The sequence below is a fragment of the Molothrus aeneus genome, chromosome 16, assembly GCF_037042795.1.
Source record: "Molothrus aeneus isolate 106 chromosome 16, BPBGC_Maene_1.0, whole genome shotgun sequence".
NCBI lineage: Eukaryota > Metazoa > Chordata > Aves > Passeriformes > Icteridae > Molothrus > Molothrus aeneus.
The window spans coordinates 5183824-5197431 of record NC_089661.1 but is presented as its reverse complement, the minus strand read 5'-3'; positions in this window follow the sequence as shown (position 1 = coordinate 5197431).

The following is a 13608-nucleotide window of genomic DNA, read 5'->3' as shown; positions in this document are numbered from 1 at the left end:
CAGGACTGTAAGGCTGTGCAGGGAGCTCTGCTGGGCTGGCTTCCTTGAAAACAGGATTTGTTATTCCCCCTCAGGGGTCTCTGTGTGGGTAGGCAGGAAAATCAGCAATATAAATGAGAAAAAAGTCCTCTTCCCATACAGCTGTCCAGTAGGAAAACCACTCTCCTGCTTCCAAGCCTCTCCTGGACACAGAGCTGTCCTTCAGAATCTCTGGGCTCACTTTCCTGCTTTCCTGTTCACCAGAAAGTCCTTTCCCTCCTCCTTGGCAGTGCATGGGGACCCTCTGTCACCATAACAACTGGGCTATTTGTCTTATAACTCAAGCTGCTCTCTCTAACTTCAAGGGCCTCTTCCTACACACCATCCAGAGCTCATCAATCCTTCCCTGAGCAATTCTACATTCTTTATTGGACTAGTAACTCCCACACCCACTCCCTCCAAAGCTGCCTCTGCCATTTTATCTCCAAAGTCTGATGAACCATTTACTCACCCATTTGGAAAGAGAATTGAATTGGATACAGGAAAGCCTCAGTCTTTGCAAAGCCCTGTGATTAACCCCGTCCTCTTGGGTTTGCCTGGGGGAGCAGTGCCCCAAGGAGTCCAGAAAATAACCCCACAGAGAGCAAACCTCTCACACAGTAAATCCTCCTGTAACTGCAGATTCCTTTGGAATCTAGGTGACATGACAAGCATTAAAACACTAAAGACTTTTAGAAAGCAGCATGTCTCTCCAAAATGACAAGTGCTACCCCAAAATCTTACTTAGCTACTATCTTTTTGACACAGGACTAACAGCATCCATTTCTGTGCCTCACCCTCTCTAATGGCAGTGCTCCTACTCAACTGCCTCGAGCTGAATAACTGACTCTACTAACCCCCACCATGGCTCATTTAGAGATTGAATATTTTTCATCAGATTTTGTTTCATTCTATGTTGAGAATTCAGCCTGCACTGTCAGCTGCAACCCATACATATACTGCAAGTCAATACAAATATTTTCTGCTAATTTGGAAATTAGGTTAAAACGTGATTACCCTCTAAATAGCACTGTTACATGAGAGAGAAGCACACAGTATAAATTAGTGCTCGAAATGGGGTTTGCAACACACATAATCATAACTTGGCATTTCACCAGACTCATTTGTGAGCTGTTAGCACGGCGTGGGGAGCCCAGCTTCCTGGTAGCTGTTCTGTGGGAATGTCATTTTCCAGACATGCAGCCCCAGTGATGGATTACAGCACTCCCAGCCCTGCTCTGCTGTGCTTTGCCCCAGCAGCCACTGCACGTCACTGTTGTTCCACACAAGAGAGCCCAAAAAGCCTGGGAGCAGGACTGGGAGAGTCTGTTTGCCTTTTCAGTCAAGGGGAGAAAATGTGCTACAAGCCAAGGGATGAAAAAGGGGGAGTTTTTGTCCCCCAGACCAGAGGCCATCCATACATGCTGCTCTTTCCCTTTGTTCTTTGCCTGTGCAGAAAAACCCCATCCATCTTTTTTCCTTAAAGGTATGAAAAGAGAGTGGTCATTAGCCAGGGATCACAGATCCTGTGGGAATGCCAGCTCTCCATGAGAAATGTGGCAGGGCACTGAACCTCCTGATGGCCAGGTCCTGCAGCAATGACACCATGCCCTGCCCATGGTGATACTGTGGGGGCTGAGACCAAAGGCACGAGGTGCTCAGATCTAACTGCAAGAGCAACATCATGTTCTTCTCAGATTTGGAGCATTTATTCCTTTCAGGAAAAGGGGAGATTTTGGAGTGTTATGTTGTGATTTTAGAAATGAAGACCTTGCAAGTTTGGCATAACTGTAGAGCCAGGAGGGTGAAAGGTGTTTTTCTAGAAACACAACACTCCATCAGCTGTGTCAGGTCACAAAAGCTGTGTAGCACAGAGCACCCCCTTCCTGTACCTGCCACTAAAAGTACTGACATATTTCCACTTCTTCACAACTCTTTGCCAAGTTTTCAGCAATTCCCACATTGTCTGAAAATTATTTATCAAGTGCAGACCTTCTGTGGCACTCAGCACTCTATAAACAATAGTTCCCCACCCTTGGGTCTTCCTGTTGTGCTTCCAGCCCCCAGTGCCTGCTGCTCTGACCAGATCCTCCTGCTGCAGCCTGGCTGGGTGCTGCTGGCAGGGCAATTCTTCACCTGGCTGGCAGTCCATGGACCTGGGGTCATGAGGAGGAAGCCACACCTCATCTGCAGGTGACATGAGGTGCTGTGTGTATATTCTCAAGCCAGGTTTACTCATCCACCTCCAGTTCCAGCCCCCAGCTGAGGGACACATTCCAGCGTGGAGCAGCCCTGCTCCTGCCAGGTTTGTGTGGTGCATGATGACTCCCAGGCCACTGTGTTTTTCCTGATATTGCTGTCCTGATTTGTGGTGATTACAGTTATTTCACAGATGCTTTCCCGCATCTCCAGCCTGCAGAAGAGATAAAATCTGAGAAAAGCATTCTGCTCTCCTTCCCTAGGGCCCCACTAAAGGCAGTAGGACTCAGATGCCAACTTTGTAATGCTGAGCCCTGGCAATTCCCATCCTGACACAGAAATACCTGCACCTCTCTGGCTGTATGAAGAAGCTGAGCCTCTGCATGCTCAACCTGTAGATCCTTCTTGTATTTTCAGAGACCCCCGAGAAAGGGAGGAAATGATGAATCTGACTCCACGTTCTTAGAAGGCTAATTTATTATTTTTTGACCTATATTATATTAAAGAATACTATACTAAACTATACTAAAGAATACAGAAAGGATACAGACAGAAGGCTAAAAGATACTAATGAAAAACTCGTGACTCTCTCTTCAGAATCCAACTCATCTTGGCCCCAGTTGGCCATTGAGTCAAAATAACTCACAGCAGAAACTAATGAAATAATCACCTGTTGGTAAACAATGTCCAAACGCATTCCAAAGCAGCAAACAGCAAAACAGAAGCAAATCAGATAATTATTGTTTTCATTTTTCTCTGAGGCTTCTTAGCTTCCCCGGAGCAAAGAGCTGGACAAAGAGATTTTTCAGAAAATATGATGGTGACAGATCCTGAGTCACAGAAATGAAGAAAATTCCAAAAAGAAAATACCCTGCAACCTCCAGCCATAATCTTATTCCTCTGAGAGGCCTAAAATCAGGCCAGAATTCCTCATGCAGCACAAGAACAAAGAGTTTTCTTTCTGAGGTTACGAAACCAATGTTTATTTCATAAGCCCAGATCCACAAACATGAGAAGAGATCATACTGCCAGAGGGAAGGAAACCTTTTCCTGAAGCAAATGGCTGGGCTGTAACACTGCATCCTACTGAGACTGGGATGATCTGTAGAGGAGAAAACACACACAGCTTGGCAATCAAAACTGTTGCCTCAAGATTGCCGAGCTGAGTGAAGGATTGAAAAGACACAGAAGCAAATCAAAGTCCAGAAATGAAGGCAGAGGGTTGAAAATGTCCATCCTTCTCCAGGCATTGTGAGAAAACAGCTTTACATTTGCCTGCATGGTTTGTTCTGCCGTGGTGTGCTCCTCCTGTGCTCCCCAGGGACGTGTCCTGTCCTGTCAGGGGTCCTGCTGTCCCCTCCCAGCACCATCGGGGTGATCCCTGCCCTGCCCTGCCCCAGGTGCCCCTGTCCTGTCAGAGGTCCTGCTGTCCCCTCCCAGCACCATCAGGGTGATCCCTGCCCTGCACTGCCCCAGGTGCTCCTGTCCTGTCCTGTCAGGGGTCCTGCTGTCCCCTCTCAGCACCATCAGGGTGATCCCTGCCCTGCACTGCCCCAGGTGCTCCTGACCTGCAGCTGTTCCCTCTGCCACAAATAACAGATGAAAGAAATCAAACAAAATCCACGGGCCAGATTCTCATCTCTTGGCAGAGAAAGTGGGGCCTTGGGGAGCCCCAGATGCTGCATAATGAAGTCCTGATGCTCCTGATGCCCTCTGGCTACTGAGCCTGACTGACTGCAGGTCCACTCTGGGCAAGGGGAGAGCTGTGCTTTGCCTTGTCCATTGGCTGAGCTGAGAATTAGCATTTAAACCAGGAACACCTCATTTTACAGGACAAGAATCTTTGCAGAGGCTTTGCTGGTGAAGTTTTTAGCAAGCAGCTCTGAGCATCTTCAAGTTCTTTGTGTGGCTAACAACCTCCTGGGTGGCTGGAGCCAGAGAAGCCAGGTCTGGTCTTTACCTGACACCATAAATTGTGGTTGTCTGTTTAATTGCAAGATTTATTTTTGTTTTGTTTGCTATAAAAGCCCAAATGGAAGCTTGAGTGTCTCTCTCTGCACACCCAGTTACCTAAAGCTCTTCAGCATGCATGCTTGTAGGTCCAGCTTTGTATTATTTAGAGCTTTGTATTATTTATTTTCTTGTTGTTTTATGTTTAATGTGTTTGCTGTCTTGATGGCTCTGTCAATATACATTCTGTGCTGAAAAAGTTAAGTGTCAATATATATTTAAAAAGAAAAGGGGAGGGAGTGGTGCCAAAAATACCCATCCAGAGTCTGGAAATGGAAGGCAAATTGCAAGTTTGTCAATAGTGTGGTTGGGAGCCTTTTAAGTAGTGAATCACTTGATGCTAGGTATTGTAAATATTGGTTTAAAGGTGCTATGAAATTGATGGTGCACAGTTAAACCTTCCTCCAAATACTGATCTATTTATGCTGCCTCACTTAGCAGATGCAAAGGCCACTGAAGGTAACAGGAGTCTTTACCAAGTCGTTCACAAGCAAGGTGTAATTTCAGCAAACTCACATAATCCTGGAGTGGGAGCATTTTCTTATAGCTTTTATTAAATTAGGCAAAATATTCTCCAGAATATTTATTATTATTATTTTTTATTATTATTTTTTTAATGTAACAGTGGGAAAAAATGGTTTAGAGTGACACTCAGAGAAGGGCATCACTCTGCATTAGCTTTTCCTGCTGTAAGTTTGGACCCTGGAAGCAGTATTCATCTCCCAGCACAAACCATTGTGTGGGGCTGAGGTCTGAACCTGAGCAGACCTGGGCTGAATCTTGTTTTGAGCAGCAATTGGGTGAAGTTTGCTGTGTCTGCAGAGTCCTTCACTGAATGCTGGATCTGATCAAAGTAAAACATTTGAGTTTTGAGTGATGCCAAAACTGTGAACCTGAAAAGTGATTAATGGAACTTCTAGCCAGTCCAAGCTCCACTCTGCCAAATTTGAGGGAATTCTTTATCTCACTGACCCTTGTCTCTACAAAATCTTATTTTATCTTCTAAGAGGCATGTAACTGTCCCAAAATCTGTACATTAGATTACATCTTAATTTAGAAGTAATGAATTATTATTGATGCCTACATTCCACAGAAGGGTTTAACACCATCAGCACAGCCATATTTGCCACATATTTAATGTATTGGATGTATATGGAAGAGTCTGGCCAGCACTGTCCTAAGACTGGCTTCTGGATTTTTTGTTTCCATGGAGATACCTACATGGAAGAAAAGTTTTAATGTAGGGTGAGCATCTGAGAACTTGATTAATAAATGGGAATTCAGGCTCCACAGAGGTCAATCAGAATTTGCTGTCGTTGGCCTGAATGGAACTGGCATGTGGATGTTTGGAGGTCCCTGAATGAAAATCCATTTCTCAGTCTTTGCAAAGTCAAGTATTTAATTCAGCCCAGCCCTTGTGACACCACAATTCTTGCCTGGAGTGTGAGCATACCTGAGCTCCACGTGGAGAAAGGAATTAATGAGGAAGAAAATCCAGCAGGAGAGTTACTCATGCTCACTTGCTTTTGGTGTAGCTGTCTATTGCAGCACATCTGCATTTTCACTCCACTTTCCCCCATCCTTTTCCCAGGGAATAAAGTGAAAGAATTCTGCTGTGGGCAAGTCTGGAACCTGTCTGGTTCTTCACCTGTGGTTTCCATCAGAGAGAAAGCTGTGATGAAGGGTGACAGGGCCCTTGGGAGCCTGGGAGGTGAGATGGCAGCAGGAGAAGGAAATGACAGGTCCCTGGGATTGCCTGCTCCCCTGGAACAGGTGTCAGAGGAGGAAATGCTGGGAGTTTCAGCGCTGCAGGCAGAGCTGAGAGGGGAGGATGCATTTGTAAAAGGGCATTTCACTCAGTTATGGAGTGCATGTGTTGTGCTAAATGTCCTCAAATCCCTGTGGTGATGCAGCAGTCTGTAACAATAATAGCAGGAACTGTTGTCTCCTCTGGGACCACAGCTATCATGCTTCCAACCAGGAGTCTCCTGCTCTGTGGTGAGCTGTGAGAGACCACACACCTACTGCAAGTTCTGACAGAAAACACTGGAACATGCATAATTTAACCTGAAATCTTAGATTGCTTCTGTTTACACAGTTTTGCATAAAAGCAGTAATAACACTTCCAAAATCCCCAGCAGCCTGCTCCTCCCAGCTATTCCATGTTTAAAAACACCTGATAGGTAACAATTGCTGGTGAGTCAGGACTGAAAAATATAATTATTTGTCTGTCTTTCCACTCTACTTTGTGCCCCCTTGTTTTCAGGGACAGTCTCATTTAAAATTTCCCCCTGAGTAAAGATACAATTGAAAAGCCCTCACTGAGCCATTTTTGGGATTGGTAGGAGTATAAGCAAGTGGATAAATCAGCTGAGAAATGAGGAATCTATCAGATTATGTACATACATTATGTTTTAAAAATGAGTAGCAGCTCGCCCTCTTTGTTTTCAAATGTTCATGTATATTTCTGGAAAAAAGGATAGCTGAACATCTAATAATAAGAAAGGGTTTTATAAGCCAAGACACTCAGTGTCTGTAAAGAATTTTACAAACATGAGCATAACTATTCTTGATGACTCATCTGTAAGTAGTATCATTATTTCTGTTCTTCAGATGGGGGAAGTGGCATCCAGAGAGACCAAGAAACTCAAATAAGCAGCATGTGTTAAGACAAAAAAAAAGACTAGTAAATGATCCTGTTACCTCAGTTCACTGCCTGAAATTATTGGAATAATAACACACCCAAAAGTTCCAGGATCATGTTTCACACTGAAATACACAGAACAAGAACACCCCAAGGAAAATAGAAATAATTTAATTCAGAGGCTGTAAAGAACACTGAAGTTTTTTTGAGATAATCACAATTCTCAGACCAGGCTCAGCTGGAACAAAACATATAGCAACCCTCCAAAAGCTAACATTCTTCCCCACTGCAATAACCATGACAGTTTTTTCCCCATGTAAACCAGTATTTCTCTCCTAGACCTAGGAACAGAATTCAGCAGTGTAGATGCCTGTTGCCTCCTTGCTGTTTTCCAAATAGGTGCTGAAGCCCACAAAGGAGAACTTACTGATTCCCATGGGTTTACAGCAGTCTTTTGGAAAGGCAAAATCTGTTAGATTAATTCCTGCATTACTGACCACTGAACTGTTGCCTACCTTGAAAGGTCCATGAGAAGGCTGCCACCCAGTTAAAAGCTGAATTTTGCAGTGAGTTTGGTGAAGGACAAAACTGGTCTTACAAGAAGATGGCAAAACCTTCTAAGGCCTGAAGAGACTTCAGATTAAGCTATTTATCTGCATCTTTCTTCTCAATAAAAATGATTTTGCTCTTGGAGTTCTGAGCTCTAGAGTCTCATCCTATGTATCAGTCCTAGGTAACAGTCACAAACTGTATTGATATAATATAATAATATTAATATCACTGATGTAATATATGCAATATTTACAAATGTATAATTGGGATTTAGCAGCCCACCAAGGTAAAGGCCAAGGCCTACTTTGTATATTATCCTCTCCCTCAATTAAAGAAGTGAAAAACTGTTTTCTGGTTAGAGGTCTAGCATTACTCACTGCAATATTCATCTCAGAGAGCCACATAAACCATAGCAGAACCTTAAAAAGGATGTCCTTTCCACTAGCTGCCTCCAGGATGGGATTTCCCAACTCATGCTTTCACTTTTATGAAAGCACTCTTGTCTGTTGTTGTATGGAATCACTGAGCCTTTGCTTTCTCCTCATAGTTGCTGTGCTACCTTGGTTTAATGTGGGCTCTGTTTCTCATTTCAGTTTGTTTAGCTCTTCAGGTAAAACCAGCAGGTGATGCTTGGCCCTGCAGAAATACTGGTGCTGCTCTGGCCCCAGCTAAGCCTGCTGGTCCCTGCTGCTTCTGGAGAATGATGCTTCTGTGCATCAAGGCCTTCCAAGTGCCAGCATTCATCTCTTCCTTTTCAGAGCTGCTGACTAGCAGCCTTTGTTCCCTCCCTGGGCTCAGCACTGCTCTGTAACTTCCCAACATCTGCTTGCATTTCTCTAGCCTGACACTGCTGTTTAACCCAGCTGCTTGGATTTCATTGAGCTGGAACTGAGCTGGTCACTGGCTGATTAACACAGCTGAAAATATGGCAGGGAGGTGGCTGAGGGGCTTCCTCAGCAGGGCACATGTGCTGGGAATGCTGAGTTCTCCCTAGGTCCTTGTCTATAGCTCAGGACAGGCTTTGAGGAGCACTGTACCTTCCTGTAAGATTCAGGGGAGCAGCAAGCAGCAAAGAGGGGCCACAGCCTCTGCCCAGAGGTTTTTTCCTGGCCACAGAGGCTGTCAGCTCTGCCTGAATCTTCTCAGGCTTCTGAAAACATCTCATTTACAAGGGGCGTGCTGGGAGGCTCCACAGGGGTATTAGCACAGTCAGTTCCATTACAAGAACATGACATCTGTCTTTCCCTCCCATGTCCTCCTTGTCTTTCTGCTGATCACTCAAACTCTGCAGAATCACTTTCTATTTTCAGCTTTTCCCATTATTTTTGCACACATCTTCCACCTCCTGTCCTGTTCTCATCCTGGTTGCTTTCACTTTCTGTGGCATCTTTCCTCACTCCCTTTCACTGTTATGCCTGTGTTTAATTGTTATTCTTTCCTTATAAAATCCCAGTTCTCCCTTTGCTTCACATTTGCTCTTCTTCACTTCTATTATAATTTATCAGCTTTTGAACTACACAGGTCTCAAAATTATTACAAAAGGGATTAAATGATATCCATATTATGATTCAACTCAGATGAAAATCGAATATGGGGATGTTTAAATGTAAATGGCTTCACAATTGCATTAAAAAGAGACCAGTTGGATCTCAGAGCACTTTAATCAGTGCTACAATTTGGAAAGGGGTGGCCATGCCAAAAGATCATGTGTGTGTCAGTACACATGCATGTGTGCAGATTCACACCCAGAAATAAACCCCATGCAGCTGACTGTTAAACTGATGAGTTTAAGACATTTTTCAAAGGTTTCTGGCACACTGAAATATCCACACAGGCAACTATTCCCATCTGTGTGCTGGCTGGAGGTTGCACTGCTGCTATGCGGGCCTGTGAAAGCAGGAGGTCTGTTATGTGCAAGAGAGGTGATTTTTTTTTCTTTGTTTTGTAGCTCTGCTTTGCTTGTCAGAGTTAATTCATTTAAAAACAGGCCAATTTACACTGTTTCAGAGTACCACAGCCCATTTTAGGATCGAAACAGGCTTGATTTTCCAGTTAGCTGCAATTACTGGTAAAGGCAAGGCAGAATGCCTCAGAGAATGACCTCCTATAATTCTTCACAGGTGCCAAAACACATGGTCAGATGCTAAAATCATTGCAATAAGCACAAACAGGAGTATTATCCAATGTCTTATTTTAATGGGTAAGGACTGTTTCTGTCCTTTAGAATACGGTGACAACCACTCATTTTCCTTTTATTGTTCACTGAGCATTTGGTTTATTGCAGCCTGGGTGAAGGATCCATTTCTGTGAGAACAGGGCTGGGCAGATGTGTGCAGCAGTGATCTTCTGAAGGGGTCAAGCCATTATTTAGCTTCTTATTTACTCTTGTTTATTTCTCTTTTGCATAGCTCTGAAAATCCCCAGCCTTTGATCTTCTAAAACCAAAGAGAAGCATCTAATCTAATTTCATAAACCTACAGTACCTGAACCCAAAAGTACTGGGATGAGGTGTGGCCAGAAAGGACTCCATTAAATATGTACATAAGGCAAACTAAACTCCACCACTCCTTACTCTGGTTTCCAAAGTCATTGGAAGGGACATAATAGGTCTAGATTCTCACACATTTTCTCTCAAAGAGCTTTTCCAGATATTTCATGTTGATTTCCCCTTATGCATAAGCAGTTATACAGTTGACTTGTCTAATGTCTATATTAATTTTGGTACATTTTTAATTAGCAGATAGCTAATTAATGTGGTATAAGGTTATCTTGTTAAATGTTAATTGAATATGTAAACATTCTTTACAAGTTAATGTTCAGAGGAAAAAAACATGTAATATGCATTTGTTGCCTGTGTCATTCTGAATTAATTACATGACAACCAGATTTATCCCTTCCCAACTTGAGAACCCTCAATAAGTACTCTTTTAAGAATCAATTGATACTTAATTAATATGTACTGGCTGTCCTATTTAATTTAAATTAGTTTTTTCAACAAGTTCCAGCATTGCTGAAAGACACAGCAGTCCCCCAGTGAGACAGAGCATTTTCAGCTGAGAGCACACGAGGGTGCTGTGAGAACAGGCTTGGTGCTGCCAGCCCTGGGCACGCAGCCTCCTCCCTCCTCCTCATCAAAACCAAGGCAGCAATCCTGATGAAAGTTGCATGGGCTGTCTCTCATTCCATGGGGCTGCCTGTAGCTCAGGGCTGTGCCAGGGCTGCCCCCTGCACGGCGTTTATTGCACTGATGATGAGGTCAGGAACCTTCTCCCCAGCCAGGTGGGGAGTGAGGGCCCCATTGCTGCCCTCGCTCTGAGGGCCCCATTCCTGCCCTCACTCATTCCTGCCCTCACTCTGAGGGCTCCATTCCTGCCCTCACTCATTCCTGCCCTCACTCGTTCCGGCCCTCACTCATTCCTGCCCTCACTCTGAGGGCTCCATTCCTGCCCTCACTCATTCCTGCCCTCACTCGTTCCGGCCCTCACTCATTCCTGCCCTCACTCTGAGGGCTCCATTGCTGCCCTCACTCATTCCTGCCCTCACTCTGAGGGCCCATTCCTGCCCTCACTCATTCCTGCCCTCACTCTGAGGGCTCCATTGCTGTCCTCACTCATTCCTGCCCTCACTCATTCCTGCCCTCACTCATTCCTACCCTCACTCATTCCTGCCCTAACTCTGAGGGCCCCATTGCTGCCCTCACTCTGAGGGCCCCATTGCTGCCCTCACTCTGAGGGCCCCATTGCTGCCCTCTCTCATTCCTGCCCTCACTCTGAGGGCCCCATTGCTGCCCTCTCTCATTCCTGCCCTCACTCTGAGGGCCCCATTGCTGCCCTCACTCATTCCTGCCCTCACTCATTCCTACCCTCACTCATTCCTGCCCTCACTCATTCCTACCCTCACTCATTCCTGCCCTCACTCTGAGGGCCCCATTGCTGCCCTCCCCTTTGTGCTCTCCATGCCCCCCCTGATGAGACACAGGGACATGGAGCTGGTTGTTTCAGAGCATTGATATTCCCAGCCACAGGAGAGAGAACAGCATGACTGAGCCCCCCAGGGGCTGAGTTCTGGGATGGATGCATGGCAACAACACTCACATGGAATTTATTATGTGTATGAAATGCTGAATATCAGCAAAATGGTGGCAGGGTTTGTCTTTGCTTTCATCACACAGAGGGGCTGTTAATGAATGAGAAAGGTCTCTGCTGCTGCATTCAACACCTTCTGTGCCCAGGCAGTGGCCACAGGAACCTGGCTGAGCAGCTTTACTGCCTGCCCTGACACAAATCCCTTCCTCTGCACCTTCACTGCCAATGATTGTGGCTTAATTTTGGGGTGGTTAAATCCCCAGCCATCCCTGAGCATTTTATAAATAACCATGAAGTATCACCACACTCGGGGATGGAAGTGTTGCAGGTGGGTTGGATGAAAGACAGAGGTAAAGCCTCCTGCCCAAAGCCATAATGTGATATAATAGCAGCTCCCAGGAGCTCTGCCTGTCAGCTTCTCGCTGTAAACAGAGGATCACACTCTCTTTCTCAGGTAACTGCACTTCCTGACCTCTTTCTGGACAGGAAATCTGTCATAATAAGAAAAAGAAAACCCCTGGAATTCAGACTGGACCCTGTGAGCGGGGGCCTGGACTGGGTCTCTGAGAGCAAAGCAAAAGATCCCTTTTAGCCTTTTGTGGTATCAGAATGACAAATGGTGAAGATTAAAGGCTCTGATTTCCATAGGTGCTTAGACCTGGGGCCTGCTAGTAACTTCAGGAGGAGTTTTAAATCCTTCACCTTCCTAAAGCCACAAGTGAAGGCTTGCCCAAGGTCACACAGGCAGTCTTTTGCAGTGCTGTGGCAGCAGTAAATTTAGCCAATTGTCTTGTCTCTTGGTTTGCTGCTGTTACTAAATTTTTCTTTAAGGAGGTTTGCCCCATTTGTTGCAGCTGAAAAAGCTGTTCTTACAGCTTGAAGCAGATGAAAGAATCTGAATACATTGTATTGTAATCATTAAATACCAGTTTTCTACTGGATATAAGCAGAACACCTATTTTTAGTTAAAAAGCTGCTGTTAGGTTACACAATATCTTTTATGGCTGAAGTAATGCAGCAAGCTGGCACAAACCAAATGGTACTTGACTGTTTGCAAATTGAGCATCAACAGGAACAGCAGGTGGTCACTCAGCTCCAGACTTCCATGTTACAACAATAGCTGCAGCAATAATGCTAAATAAATAGAACCCCAGCAACCCTTGTGCTTTATCACGGTGGGTTTGAATGCTGAAGGCCCATTTTTACAAGTCACCTCAGACAATTATTACTGCAGCTTTATTTTTATCATCACCTCTTCCATTTTTCTGTTGTTGAAGGTTAGGATTTGTATCCCTGTACCCCTGTAGTCAAACCTGCAGATCAGCTGGATCTGATGCTTTCCTGGAGCTCCAGGGTGCCTTTTTATTGTACCTGACTGCTGCACCTAGTGTTGGCTAGAGTATTGTAAACCCTAAAAGTAGGAATACATGACCCATTTTAAAATATCTAGGAATTATAGCAAAATGTTCTAAAATAGGCATGTATGACAGCAGTATTCTTGGAGCATTTCTCCCAGCTTCACTAAACATTAAGTGTTCAGTTGGCTTCCCTATGTCCACCACTGCTGGCAGAAGAACTGAATAGTCACTCAGAGTGGAGCATTTTGTGACACTGCCTCTGTAGGTACATGTGAGGAATTCAGATTGCCATGTATCAGCCAGGAATTCTAAACTGGAAGCCAGAAGTTAGGCTAAGAAAATCTCTAGGTATCCAGAAATGCTGAAAATTTGCAGATATCCATCACTATTGGCCTACCTTCTTCTTCTTCTTCTTCTGTATCTTATTTTTCTTTTCATCATCATCAACATCATTGTAATTATTATTATTATTACATACAGCCCAATTTCTATTTTTTGTCCCCAGTGAAGAGCACCACTGACCAGGAGGGCTGCAGTGGAAGAAGATGCTCATCCAGCCTGTCCCTGAATGAGTTTGCACAGCTCTCACTGTTTGGCATTTAAAATGCTGCTGTATTTACTGTGAGGAGAGTTTGCCTCTCATTCCATGGTGAGGATGGCACTGGTGCAGAAGGAAAGGCCTGAGATAAATAGCACCTTGGACATAGAAGGAATAAGAAACAGCTGATAAAGGGAAATTTTA